Below are 12,783 nucleotides of genomic sequence, written 5' to 3'. Positions count from 1 at the left end.
GGTGCTGGCAATCAATGCCATGAAGACCCCAGAGGATAAAAAGGCGGTCCTGTTTCCTTGGGATGGTGTATTTTCTCGAAAAATTCATTCCCAACATGGCATCCCACACCACAGCCCTCCGGCATCTCGTAAAAAAGTCGACAGTCTTCCAGTGGCTTCCCGCACATCAAGCGGAGTGGCTTGAGCTCATCACAGCCCCAGTACTGGCATTCTTTGACCCAACCAAGGATACCAAGATAGCCACAGACGCAAGCCAGGACAGCATTGGGGCGGTGCTCCTCCAGCAAGACGACTCCTCGTCCTGGGCTCCAGTGGCATACGCCTCCAGGGCCATGACTCCGACCGAACAACGGTATGCCCAGATCGAAAAGGAGTGCTGGGTCTCCTGACAGGAATAGTCAAGTTTCATGACTACGTATTCGGCCTGCCAAAGTTCACGGTTGAAACAGACCACAGGCCTTTAGTCCACATAATCCAAAAGGATTTAAATGACATGACACCTCGGCTGCAACAAATTCTTCTGTCTCTGCCGATATGACTTCAAACTCATCTACACACTAGGTAAGGAGCTGATCGTCGCGGATGCCCTATCCCGATCTGTCACCACGCCGTGTGAGCAGGGCAACTTAATTCGCCACATTGAAGCACAGGTGCAGCCGTGCTGACGGTTGATGAGGGGATCCTTCTTAAATTATTAGAATTGTCATTCCCCAAAGCATGCAAAACATGGTGCTCAGACAGATCCACGAGGGTCCCTGGGGGATCGAGAAATGTCGACGCAGAGCAGAGCTTGGCAGGCAGTTTACTGGCCTGGCATTAGCCAGGACATTGTCAATACAGTCCTCAACTGTACAACATGCCAGAAGTTTCAACCAGCTCAGCCCAAGGAAACGCTGCAACAGCACAAGATTGTGACTTCTCCGTGGTCCAAGGTGGGGATAGACCTCTTTCGCACCAATGGGCGTGATTACGTGCTCCTGGTCGACTACTTCTCCAGTTACCCGGAAGTGGTGAAACTGTCGGACCTCACGTCCAAGTCCGTCAGAGGTCCAAGTCCGTCATCAAAGCCTGCAAAGAGACGTTTGCCAGGTATGGGATACCACTCACGGTAACGAGTGACAACGGTCCATGTTTCTACATCAAGAGTTGTCCTACTTTGCATGATCACATCACATCCAGTCCCCATTACCCGCATTCAAACAGGAAGGCCGAAAAAGGGGTCCATATTGTCCAGCGGTTGCTGTGCAAGGCTGCAGACTCCTCAGCCTCGAATTTCAACCTGGTGCTATTGGCATACAGGGCAACCTCTCTGTTGACTGGTTTGTCTCCAACGCAGTTGCTCATGAACCGCAACCTGAAGACGATTGTTCCAGCCATCCACGTTCCAGATCTCAACAACCTCACGGTGCTGCGGACCAGCAAAAGATCATGTATGATGCTCATGCCACGGATCTGCTTGCGCTGGCTCCAGACAATGTTGTTCGTGTTCAGCTGCCTGAGGGAGGTTGGTCAGCCCCAGCTGTTGTCGTCAGACAGGCTGCTCCCAGGTCTTTCATTGTCCAAATGGCTGATGGCTCCATTTTACAGCGCAACAGGAGGGCGCTGCATAAAGTTCCCTGCCCATCACCCGCCACACTTCTCCGCATGTCATCATGCCTCCTCCGGACGTCTTGCACCACGAGGCCACAGATCTAGCAGCGATCCCACCTGTCCACAAGGCCACCAAGGTGGCAGTCATCCTGCCTGTCCAGGTGCCAGCGTACCCCCTCCACCTCTGCAGCGATCGACAAGAATTCGTCACCCACCATGAAGACTGAATCTACAGACTTAAATCTTGTAAATTTTGTTCCGTTTGCTCTGTATCTACGCGATAGACACCTTCCCATGCACATCTGTTCATTCTTTCCCCACTTGTACATAGTTATGCATGTACATACAGCCACGTTCCAAAATTTATTTTAAAAGGGAGAGATGTCATAATATCCACTCATGTATATCATGAGATGCAGACAGGCAGTAATTGACACACAAGATAACCAATGAACACACATGACACAGAACCAATCACCAGACAGGACACCACCACTATAAAGCCCACAGAGCATTAAGGCTCTCCCTCTCTCACAGGACACGGCCAGGGAGATAGTCGCAGTGCACAGGCCAATGAACATCATCACCATGTGATAGAGAGCTAGTCTGGTCAAGCCAGTAGGAGGTTATCAGTCAGGTTAATAAGAGTGTCAACCCACAGCAGATTATGTACAGCAAGCAACAGGTTCAATAAAACAGTGTTGGCCCATCTCCTGTGTCGGAAGCCTGTTTTTCGTTTTACTGCATCCAGTTGCAGTCGATGTTAAACACATCAAATCAAACAACCATGTGACCACCATACCACCACCACCCCCCCAAAAAAAACAAAATGTAACTGCCAACCTATCCAACTACAGGAAGCATCACACTGCGTCCCTCTCCAATTAATTCCAACTACCTCTTATTGGGGATGTGGACAGCAACGAGGAATGGGGACCCAATGCCAGCCGAGTCCCAACCGAAACGGATCCACTTGCGGTCAGACTGCGGACGAGTGGAGGGGCAGAGAGCCCCACACAAACACACCTATTTTTGTAGTTGTTGGCCCCTGTAAAACACACGGGCATTCCAGGCCAAAGATAATTGATGGGGTGGGGGAGGGAGCAACAGTCAAAGTTAAGTAAACTCATCCCCTTCCCCCAGCAAACACCGAGCAACCGATAAGCCTCGCGTTGCGTCCAGAGGGGAAGGACTTTATCAGAGCCGCCTCGACACTCAAAATGTCCTTTACCTCAGCCCGACAGCGACTGCCTCCTCCCCACCCCCGAGATCGCGCGCGGCGCCGCTCGGCCCCGCCCACTTACCTTCAAATATGTCTCGTGCCCAACGGCTTAACGGTCAACGCCCGACCACCAGTTAATTTTTTTTTAAACTTAAAGTGTCTTCGAAGTTAAGTCATTTTGACACGCTTATCCAACACCCCGGCCGTTTTAATTTGAAGTCAAACCGCCCTACTTGGCACTTTTTGGTTCCCCCTTTGGTGCCGCTCACGTGCTTTTGAGGGACCCTGACCTGATGTTTCCTTACAATCTCAGTGATTGCACATGAAAAACAAGCACCGATTAAATGCTCCCCGACCACGAATTTGATATGAAAGCAGAGAGCGACATTGAATGACGCACGTAATAAACAAGAATTGCACGTGTCTCTCACTCCCCGGATCACCCGTGGCGTTGCTCAAAGTGGAATGTCATGGCGAGATTTTCACCGCGCGCTGCATGATGTGTATGTTACCATGAGGTACACCTGTGCTCAGCTGATATGAACTCCCACCCCCCCATTCTTAGGCCGTACTGTAAATGGGCACATTGAAGGGACAGCTCGAGGTCAACTGCTCTGATGCAGATTGACAATTTCTAACCTGCAACATTGATGATGCCACAATAATAATTATTATTCCTCTTTCGCCAATGGGATTGCATAATTTAAGGAGTAGGGTTGGCAAGCTGTTGTTGGTGAAGGGTGTTAAGGCTGGTCTTTAGCAAATGAAATGAAAATCGCTTATTGTCACAAGTAGGCTTCAAATGAAGTTACTGTGAAAAGCCCCCTAGTTGCCACATTCCGGCGCCTGTTCGGGGAGGCTGGTACAGGAATGTGGCGACTAGGGGGCTTTTCACAGTAACTTCAGTTGAAGCCGACTTTTGGCAATAAGCGATTTTCATTTCATTTCATGTAATTCATGTAATTTCATAATAATTAACACAACTTCACAATGTATGCTATTAGAATTTAAAGGGAGAAAATAATGCTGACCACAATGACCTCATTCATTTGTGACAGTAAAAACTAGAGGTCATAAATAATAATAATCTTTTTATTATTGTCACAAATAGGCTTACATCAGCACCGCAATGAAATTACTGTGAAAATCGCCTCGTCGCCACACTCCGGCGCCTGTTCGGGTACACAGAGGAAGAATTCAGAATGTCCAATTCACCTAACAAGCACATTTTTTGGGACTTCCCTGCATGTAAGGGAGTCATTTGAAAAGTAACCTGCAACACAATGTTAGTGTCAGCCAATCTACCGCACAGGCTCTCTAGGGAGATGGGAGAAGTTATGACACATACAGCAAGGTTTTCTTTAAAAAGTAACATTTGGGAATACAGTACGAGTGATTTGAGAGATGTGTAGCATTTGTGGAAGGCATATATAATTTTGTTGCTCCCAAAGTTCTCCTTCACTGGGGATTTCCCTTGTTATGTCTGGGTCTGTTGTAATTGATTATAGCAGCAAACAACTCCATTGTACCTTGCAACTACTGGAATATACATTGGATGATTTTTTTCCATCTAGTAATTCCTATGACAAGTAGCTTTTACAGGTTTACAGATGTTTGTAAATAGAGGGCCCTTGGAACAATTGCATATTAAATTATTCTTTCTCTTTGGATATATATGAACATTTTGACATAGAATGTCTGACATTTGACCAGACCAAAACTAATATGTTTTGCAATGAGTGCTGAATTTGGGTGCATTTGAGTGCTATAGTGAGAGTTTGGTGACTGAGGGATAATAAGGGTTCATTTTTATCTAAAGTCTAGTCTTTCTTTTATTCAGTTAATTAATTTAAAAGTTGCTGTTTGGTTTAGACCTTTTATAGGGTCTCACTACTCTAATTTTTATGTGTTTTGGTTTTCTTTTTTATTATTTTTTTGGTTTTTCTGTGTTTTTCTTGAGTTTATGACCTGCACTTTTATCTACACGTGCAGGATTAGGCCAGCATCCGCCACTGACACTGGTGTGATGCTGGGTGTGAAAACAAAACAAAAGAACATAAAGGAACTGATGGATAAAACAAAAGAGGGGAGTGCCCCAAAACAACGAGTGGAGCACAGCCCAAAAGGAACGAGAAAGGAAACAAAAACGTATCACAAACCCGTCAAATTAAAGTGTGAAAATCGGGGTCGATAAGGCAATCCAACCCCTAAGGTGCACACCGAGCACGGAAGGCCTCGAGTGTGCCCATGGACATCACATGCTCCCTCTCCAGGGACACCCGGCTGCGAATGAAGATGGATAGACAGTCAGGCTGGACGACCCACTCGGTCGCCCGCTGCCTGGACCTATAAATGACAAGTTTGGCCAGGCCCAGGAGCAGGTTCGCGAGGAGGTCCTCCGCCTTCCCCGCCCCCCTCCGCACTGAATGTCCGTAGATCAGGAGCGTGGGGCTGAAGTGCAAAGAAAACCTCAACAACAACGTTGTCACGAAACCAAACAGGGGGTGCACCCTCTCACAGACAACATTAATATGCTCCACGGTCTCCATCAGGCCGCAAAAGTGGCAGGTCTCTGGCAGAGTCGTGAAGTGATTCAAACAATAGTTGCACGGCACTGCCATGCGCAGCATCCTCCACCCCAGGTCCCCTAGTTTTATGGGGAGGACACCTCCGTAGAGGGACCTCCAGTGGGGACTGTTTGGTTTAGAAGAAGATGAATTTTCAATCAGCTTTAAACAAAGGTTCTACTTGTACCTACTTGCAGCTGGAGCTTTTTAATTGGTTAATTGGATTAGGCCAGTTTTCATATGCTAGATTCACAGTACAAACGTGAGCTAGCTACAGTGCTGACTTTGTTTGCACTGAGTGCTGAATTTGGGTGCATTTGAGTGCTATAGTGAGAGTTTGGTGACTGAGAGAGTGCTGAATTTGGGTGCATTTGAATGCTATAGTGAGAGTTTGGTGACTGAGAGGGTGCTGAATTTGGGTGCATTTGAGTGTTATAGTGAGAGTTTGGTGACTGAGGGAGTTAGGTGAGGAGGGAGTAAGGTGCTCCTTTCATTTCATTTCCTACATTTCCTCAAAGAGCATGAAGGTAGCCGGGAATTTACAGAGAGTGCAGCTTACTGGGAGCAGAGTCGGAGGGTGGAGTTCCAGTTGGTCCACAGTGCAGCTATATTCTGTAAGGTAAGAGGGGATGGAGGCTAGGGCAGTTGCATGCTCCTCCTGTAGGATGTGGGTGGTAAGGGATACCACCAGCATCCCCGCTGACTATACCTGCGGGAAGTGCACCCAACTCCAGCTCCTCAGAGACCGTGTTAGGGAACTGGAGTTGGATGAACTTCGATCATCCGGGAGGCAGAGGGGGTAATAGACAAGAGTTACAGGGAGGTAACCACACCCAGGTACAGGACAAGAGTAACTGGGTTACAGTCAGGGGAAAGACAACGAACGGGCAGACAGTGCAGGGATCCCTCGTGGCCATTCCCCTTCAAAACAAGTTTTGGATGCTGTTGGGGGCATGATCTACTGGGGGAAGGCCCTAGCGGCCAGGTCTCTGGCACTGAGTCAGGCTCTGGGCTTCAGAAGGGAAGGGGGAGAATAGAAAAGCAATAGTGATAGGAGACTCAATGGTTAGGGGAATAGATAGGAGAATCTGTGGTCGCGAGCGAGACTCCCGGAAGGTATGTTGCCTCCCGGGGGGCCAGGGATGTCTCGGATTGTGTCTTCAGGATCCTTAAGGGGGAGGGGGAGCAGCCAGAAGTCGTGGTGCACATTGGTACCAACGACGTAGGTAGGAAAAGGGGTGTAATGTAATAAACGAGTTTAGGGAGTTAGGCTGGAAGTTAAAAGCCAGGACAGCCGGAGTTGTCATCTCTGGTTTGTTGCCGGTGCCACGTGATAGCGAAGCTAGGAATAGGGACAGAGTGCAGTTGAACACGTGGCTGCAGGAATGGTGTAGGAGGGAGGGCTTCAGGTATTTTGATAATTGGAGTGCATTCTGGGGAAGGTGGGGCCTGTACAAGCAGGACGAGTTGCATCCGAACCAGAGGGGCACCAATATCCTGGGAGGGGTGTTTTCTAGTACTCTTTGGGAGGGTTTAAACTAATTTGGCAGGGGAATGGGAGCCAGATTTGTAGTCCAGCAACTAAGGTAGCCGATGTTCAGGACATCAAAACACGTAGTGAGGCAGTGGGGAAGGTAACACTGACAAAGGAGAGTACTTGAAGGCACAGAGATGGGTTGAAGTGTGTATACTTCAACGCAAGAAGCATCAGGAATAAAATGCGTGAACTTAAGCCATGGATCGTTACTTGGGACTCCGATGTGGTGGCCATCACGGAAACTTGGATAGAGATGGGGTAGAAATAGTTGTTGGAGGTTCCTGGTTATAGATGTTTCAATAAGATTAGGGAGGAGGGTAAAAGAGGTGGGGGGGGGGGGGGGGGGGGGGGGGGGGGTTGCATTGTTAATTAGAGATAGTATAATAGCTGCAGAAAGGCAGTTTGAGGAGGATCTGCCGACTGAGGTAGTATGTGTTGAAGTCAGAAATAGGAAAGAGGCAGTCACCTTGTTGGGAGTTTTCTAAAGGCCCCCCAATAGCAGCAGAGATGTGGAGGAACAGATTGGGAAACAGATTTTGGAAAGGTGCGGAAGCCACAGGGTAGTAGCCATGGGTGACTTCAACTTCCCAAATATTGAGTGGAAACTCTTTAGATCAAATAGTTTTGATGGGGTGGTGTTTGTGCAGTGTGTCCAGGAAGCTTTTCTAACACAGTATGTAGATTGTCCGACCAGAGGGGAGGCCATATTGGATTTGGTAATGAAGCAGGGCAAGTGATAGATTTGTTAGTGGGGGAGCATTTTGGAGATAGTGACCACAATTCTGTGACTTTCACTTTAGTAATGGAGAGGGATAGGTGCGTGCAACAGGGAAATGTTTACAATTGGGGGAAGGGTAAATACAATGCTGTCAGATAAGAACTGAAGTGCATAAGTTGGGAACATAGGCTGTCAGGGAAGGACACAATTGAAATGTGGAACTTGTTCAAGGAACAGATACTACGTATCCTTGATATGTATGTCCCTGTCAGGCAGGGAGGAGATGGTCGAGTGAGGGAACCACGGTTGACAAGAGAGGTTGAATGTCTTGTTAAGAGGAAGAAGGATACTTACGTAAGGCTGAGGAAACAAGGTTCAGACAGGGCGCTGGAGGGATACAAGATAGCCAGGGGAGAACTGAGGAAAGGGATTAGGAGAGCTAAGAGAGGGCACGAAAAATCTTTGGCGGGTAGGATCAAGGAAAATCCCAGGGCCTTTTACACAAATGTGAGAAATTGAGAATGACTCGAGCGAGCCTAGGTCCGATTAAGGACAGTAGGGGGAGATTGTGTATTGAGTTTGAAAAGATAGGAGAGGTCTTGAACGAGTACTTTTCTTCAGTATTTAAGAATGAGAAGGGACATATTGTTGGAGGGGACAGTGTGAAACAGACTCGTAAGCTTGAGGAGATACTTGTTAGGAAGGAAGATGTGTTGGGCATTTTGAAAAACTTGAGGATAGACAAGTCCCCCGGGCCTGACGGGATATATCCAAGGATTCTATGGGAAGCAAGAGATGAAATTGCAGAGCCGTTGACAATGATCTTTTCGTCCTCGCTGTCAACAGGGGTGGTACCAGGGGATTGGAGAGTGGCGAATGTTGTGCCCCTGTTCAAAAAAGGGAATAGGGATAACCCTGGGAATTACTGGCCAGTTAGTCTTACTTCGGTGGTAGGCAAAGTAATGGAAAGGGTACTGAGGGATAAGATTTCTGAACATCTGGAAAGACACTGCTTGATTAGGGATAGTCAGCACGGATTTGTGAGGGGTAGGTCTTACCTCACAAGTCTTATTGAATTTTTTGAAGAGGTGTCCAAGCATGTGGATGAAGGTAAAGCAGTGGATGTAGTGTACATGGATTTTAGTAAGGCATTTGATAAGGTTCCCCATGGTAGGCTTGTGCAGAAAATAAGGAGACATGAGATAGTGGGAAATTTGGCCAGTTGGATAACGAACTGGCTAACCAATAGAAGTCAGAGAGTGGTGGTGGATGGCAAATATTCAGTCTGGAGCCCAGTTACCAGTGGCATACCACAGGGATCAGTTCTGGGTCGTCTGCTGTTTGTGATTTTCATTAATTACTTGGATGAGGGAGTTGAAGGGTGGGTCAGTAAATTTGCAGACCATACGACGATTGGTGGTGTTGTGGATAGTGAGGAGGGCTGTTGTCAGTTGCAAAGAGACCTAGATAGGATGCAGAGCTGGCCTGAGAAGTGGCAGATGGAGTTTTACCTCAAAAAGTGTGATATTGTCCATTTTGGAAGGACAGATATGAATGCGGAATACAGGGTTAACAGTAGGGTTCTTGGCAATGTGGAGGAGCAGAGAGATCTTGGGGTCTATGTTCATAGATTTTTTGAAAGTTGCCACTCAAGTGGATAGAGCTGTGAAGAAGGCCTATGGTGTGCTAGCGTTCATTAGCAGAGGGGTTGAATTTAAGAGCCGTGAGGTGATGATGCAGCTGTACAAAACCTTGGTAAGGCCATATGAAACTGAAAAAATGAAAATTGCTTATTGTCACAAGTAGGCTTCTAATGAAGTTACTGTGAAAAGCCCCTAGTCGCCACATATCCGGCACCTGTTCAGGGAGGCTGGTACGGGAATTGAACTGTGCTGCTGGCTTGCCTTGGTCTGCTTTCAAAGCCAACGATTTAGCCCTGTGCTAAACCAGCCCCTTGAGTACTGTGTGCAGTTCTGGTTGCCTCATTTTAGGAAGCATGTGGAAGCTTTGGAAAAGGCGCAAAGGAGATTTACCAGGATGTTGCCTGGAATGGAGAGTAGGTCTTACGAGGAAAGGTTGAGGGTGCGAGGCCTTTTCTCATTAGAACGGAGAAGGATGAGGGGCGACTTGAAAGAGGTTTATAAGATGGTCAGGGGAATAGATAATCAGCGACTTTTTCCCCGGGTGGAACAAACCATTACAAGGGAAAATAAATTTAAGGTGAATGGTGGAAGATATAGGGGGGGATGTAGGTTCTTTACCCAGAGAGTAGTGGGGGACATGGAATGCACTGCCTGTGGAAATAGTTGAGTCTGAAACATTAGGGACCTTCAAGCGGCTATTGGATAGGTACATGGATTACGGTAGAATGAGGGAGTGTAGATTAATTTGTTCTTAATCTCGGACAAAAGTTCGGCACAACATCGTGGTATTTTTCTATGTCCTATGTATCAGATCATCTGTGGACATACTCAATGAGCCAAGGATTCTTTTTCTTTTTATTATGGATATTAACCAAAAAGGGTGAGTGTCATAGGAAAGAAATGTGGCACCATAAGTGTGCTGTATGCAAAATTTAATCACAGTAATAGCACTAAGGAGGGGGGCTTAATATTTGTTAAATTGGTGCTGTGGGAAGGAGGACCATATTAGATTAAGTATAAATTTTGGAAGGGCGGCACGGTGACGGTGGTCAGCACTGTTGCCTCACGGCGCCGAGAACCCGGGTTCAATCCCGGCCCCGGGTGACTGTCCATGTGGTGTTTGCACATTCTCCCCGTGTCTGCGTGGGTCTCACCTTCACAACCCAAAGATGTGCTGGATAGGTGGATTGGCAACGCTAAATTGCCTCTTAATTGGAAAAAAAATAATTGGGTACTCTAAACTTATAGGAAAAAAAATACGTATTTTGGATGGAGAAGTGTGATGAATGTCTTTCTTCTATACTTTTCTGCAGAAAGTAAATAATTTTTCATTACCTCCCCTGTGCAGTAAAATGTCAGCTTTGTTTGCATAGATCTCAGGAACCCAGCATGAATCCCCACCCTTCTGTTGGAAATTTTAAAATAAACTAATTTACGGGGTGTGGACGTCACTGGCTAGGACAGCTTTTATTTCCCATCCCTACTTGCCCTTCACAGGGTGGTGATGAGCTGTCTTCTTGAACCACTGGAATCCTAGAGATGTAGGTACAATTATAGTGCTGTCAGGGAGGGAGTTCCAGGATTTTGACCCACCATCAGTGCTGGAATGGCGATAAATGCCCAAGTCAGGGCGGTGAGTGACTTGGAACCTCCAGGTGATGGGGATCCCAGGTGTCTGCTGCTCTTGGCCTAGATGGTAGTGGTTGTGGGTTTGGAAGATGCTGCCTAAGGAACCTTGGTGAGTTACTGTAATACATCTTGTAGATAGTACACATGGCTGCCGCTATTTGTCGGTGGTGGAGGGATTGAATGTTTGTGGAAGGGTGGGGGGATAAACCAGGCTGCTTTGTCCTCGATGGTGTTGAGCTTAAGTGTTGTTGGAGCTCCACTCATCTAAGCAAGTGGAGAGTATTCCTTTACATTCCTGACATGTGCCTTGTAGATGAACAGGCTTTTGAGGGCAGAATGGGAGTTACTTGTCCTAGAATTCCTAGTCTTTGATCTGCCCCGGTAGCCACAGTATTAATATGGCTAGTTTTGTTGGATCTGTGTTCAGTCATAGACTATTTGGATCTCCCGGTATTGGAATTTGGTCTGGACCAGTTTGAACAGCAGCCTGCCCCAGCTCTGATCCTCCCCTGGCAGATTCACAGGGAAGATTTAGCTCTTACTCAGGTTAAGTTTGTAACCCGAGAAGGCTCCAAACTCACTTTCATGCTGGCCAGGCGGTTTGAGATGCAGAGCAGGTTATCTGCATAGTGAGACTATATGCTTGGTCACCCCTTTGGATACCTCTCCACCTGTTCGTCACCCTAAGGGCGATCATCAGTGGCTCGATTGCCAGGGCAAACAGTAGCAGGGATAAAGGGCATCCCTGCCTTGTGTAGCCAGAAGTAAGCAGAGCTGATGCTTGCCATGGGAGCTCTGTAGAGTAGTCTCACCCACAAAGTAAACTGTGGCCCAAACCCAAACTTATCCGTCAGATGTACTTCCACTCGACCCTGTCAAAGGCCTTCTCTGCATCCAGGGAGATGATCACATCCAGTGTTCTCCCCCGAATGGGGTCATGATAATGTGCAGCAGGTACCTGATGTTGCGGTTAGCTGTCTACCCTTGATAAAGCCCATCTGATCATCCATGACCTTTGGCATGCAGCTATCCTGCCACTTCGCTAAGATCATGGTATCAGTTTTGAGAGGGGGGGGGGGAAAGAAGCTAGGTCTTTGTACCTCAGACTTTAGCATACAAATTATGTTCCTCTTTTTTAGGTATGCCCCAGCAACTTGCATCACTTAACCAGTAATCTAATTAGACTTGACACTATCCAGTACCATTCACTCCCAGTGTCATACCAGCTGATACATATACAGAATTTAAGCAGGTATTTCAGGGTGCAGTCTGTGATTTGGTGGAAAGGGATTATGTGTGAAGCCACTGCCCAAAGAGCCATCTCAGTACTCAGCTACTGCTCGATGGAAATTCAATATACAAGATTATTGTATTTTGTTCACGATCAGACTGGAATTATGCACTCCTGGACAGAGTGGGTCTCCTGGGCTGTTCTGCTTTATTCCCTTAGTTCCTCTTTTATTTTGCCATTACCATTTTTGATCTATGGATATTTAATGGACCTGTGACTCCAAGGAAAAGCAGTTCCCACCTTTAATTCAAACAGTAAGATCCAGAAGGTTGTGTTGTTTTAAACTGACTGGCTAAAGTGGGCCCAAAAGGCTGCTCTGATCCTCATTGGGCTGATTAAGCCACAAGGTTCCATTTTAGTTTCACTTTTGATTCTGCAATCTAAGTGAATGATTCCAATCAACTTTCTCCCAAAAGATTCAGCTAAACTCTTCATAAGGTTACTGAGTGCTCCAGCAAGTCTTCTCACAATTTTGCAAAGGCGTGTAGTCAAACCACAGGCTGGAAGCAGGGTTTGATGAGACAATGTCTCAGGAGTTGAAGGCCAAGAACTAAAGTGACTCTCCAGAAGGCTGGTTCCTGCAAGC

General features: G+C 47.0%; 1 protein-coding gene across 4 annotated transcripts in view; it reads right to left on the bottom strand.

Moving 5' to 3' along the window:
• The window catches only part of LOC119966640 (stathmin-like), a 71,325-nt gene extending 68,144 nt beyond the window's left edge, over positions 1-3,181 (bottom strand). Inside the window, exon 1 of one of the 4 annotated variants that reach the window (XM_038798709.1) lies at positions 2,895-3,181. The gene's annotated coding sequence lies outside the window, so the exon portion shown is untranslated. The other 3 variants (XM_038798716.1, XM_038798700.1, XM_038798723.1) reach the window with 3 other exon arrangements.
• Between the last annotated feature and the right edge of the window lie 9,602 nt (positions 3,182-12,783).

The sequence above is a fragment of the Scyliorhinus canicula genome, chromosome 1 (genome assembly GCF_902713615.1).
Source record: "Scyliorhinus canicula chromosome 1, sScyCan1.1, whole genome shotgun sequence".
Taxonomy (NCBI): Eukaryota; Metazoa; Chordata; class Chondrichthyes; order Carcharhiniformes; family Scyliorhinidae; genus Scyliorhinus; species Scyliorhinus canicula.
The sequence above is the reverse complement of the archived record's forward strand: the minus strand, read 5'-3'. Positions and strand labels throughout refer to the sequence as shown.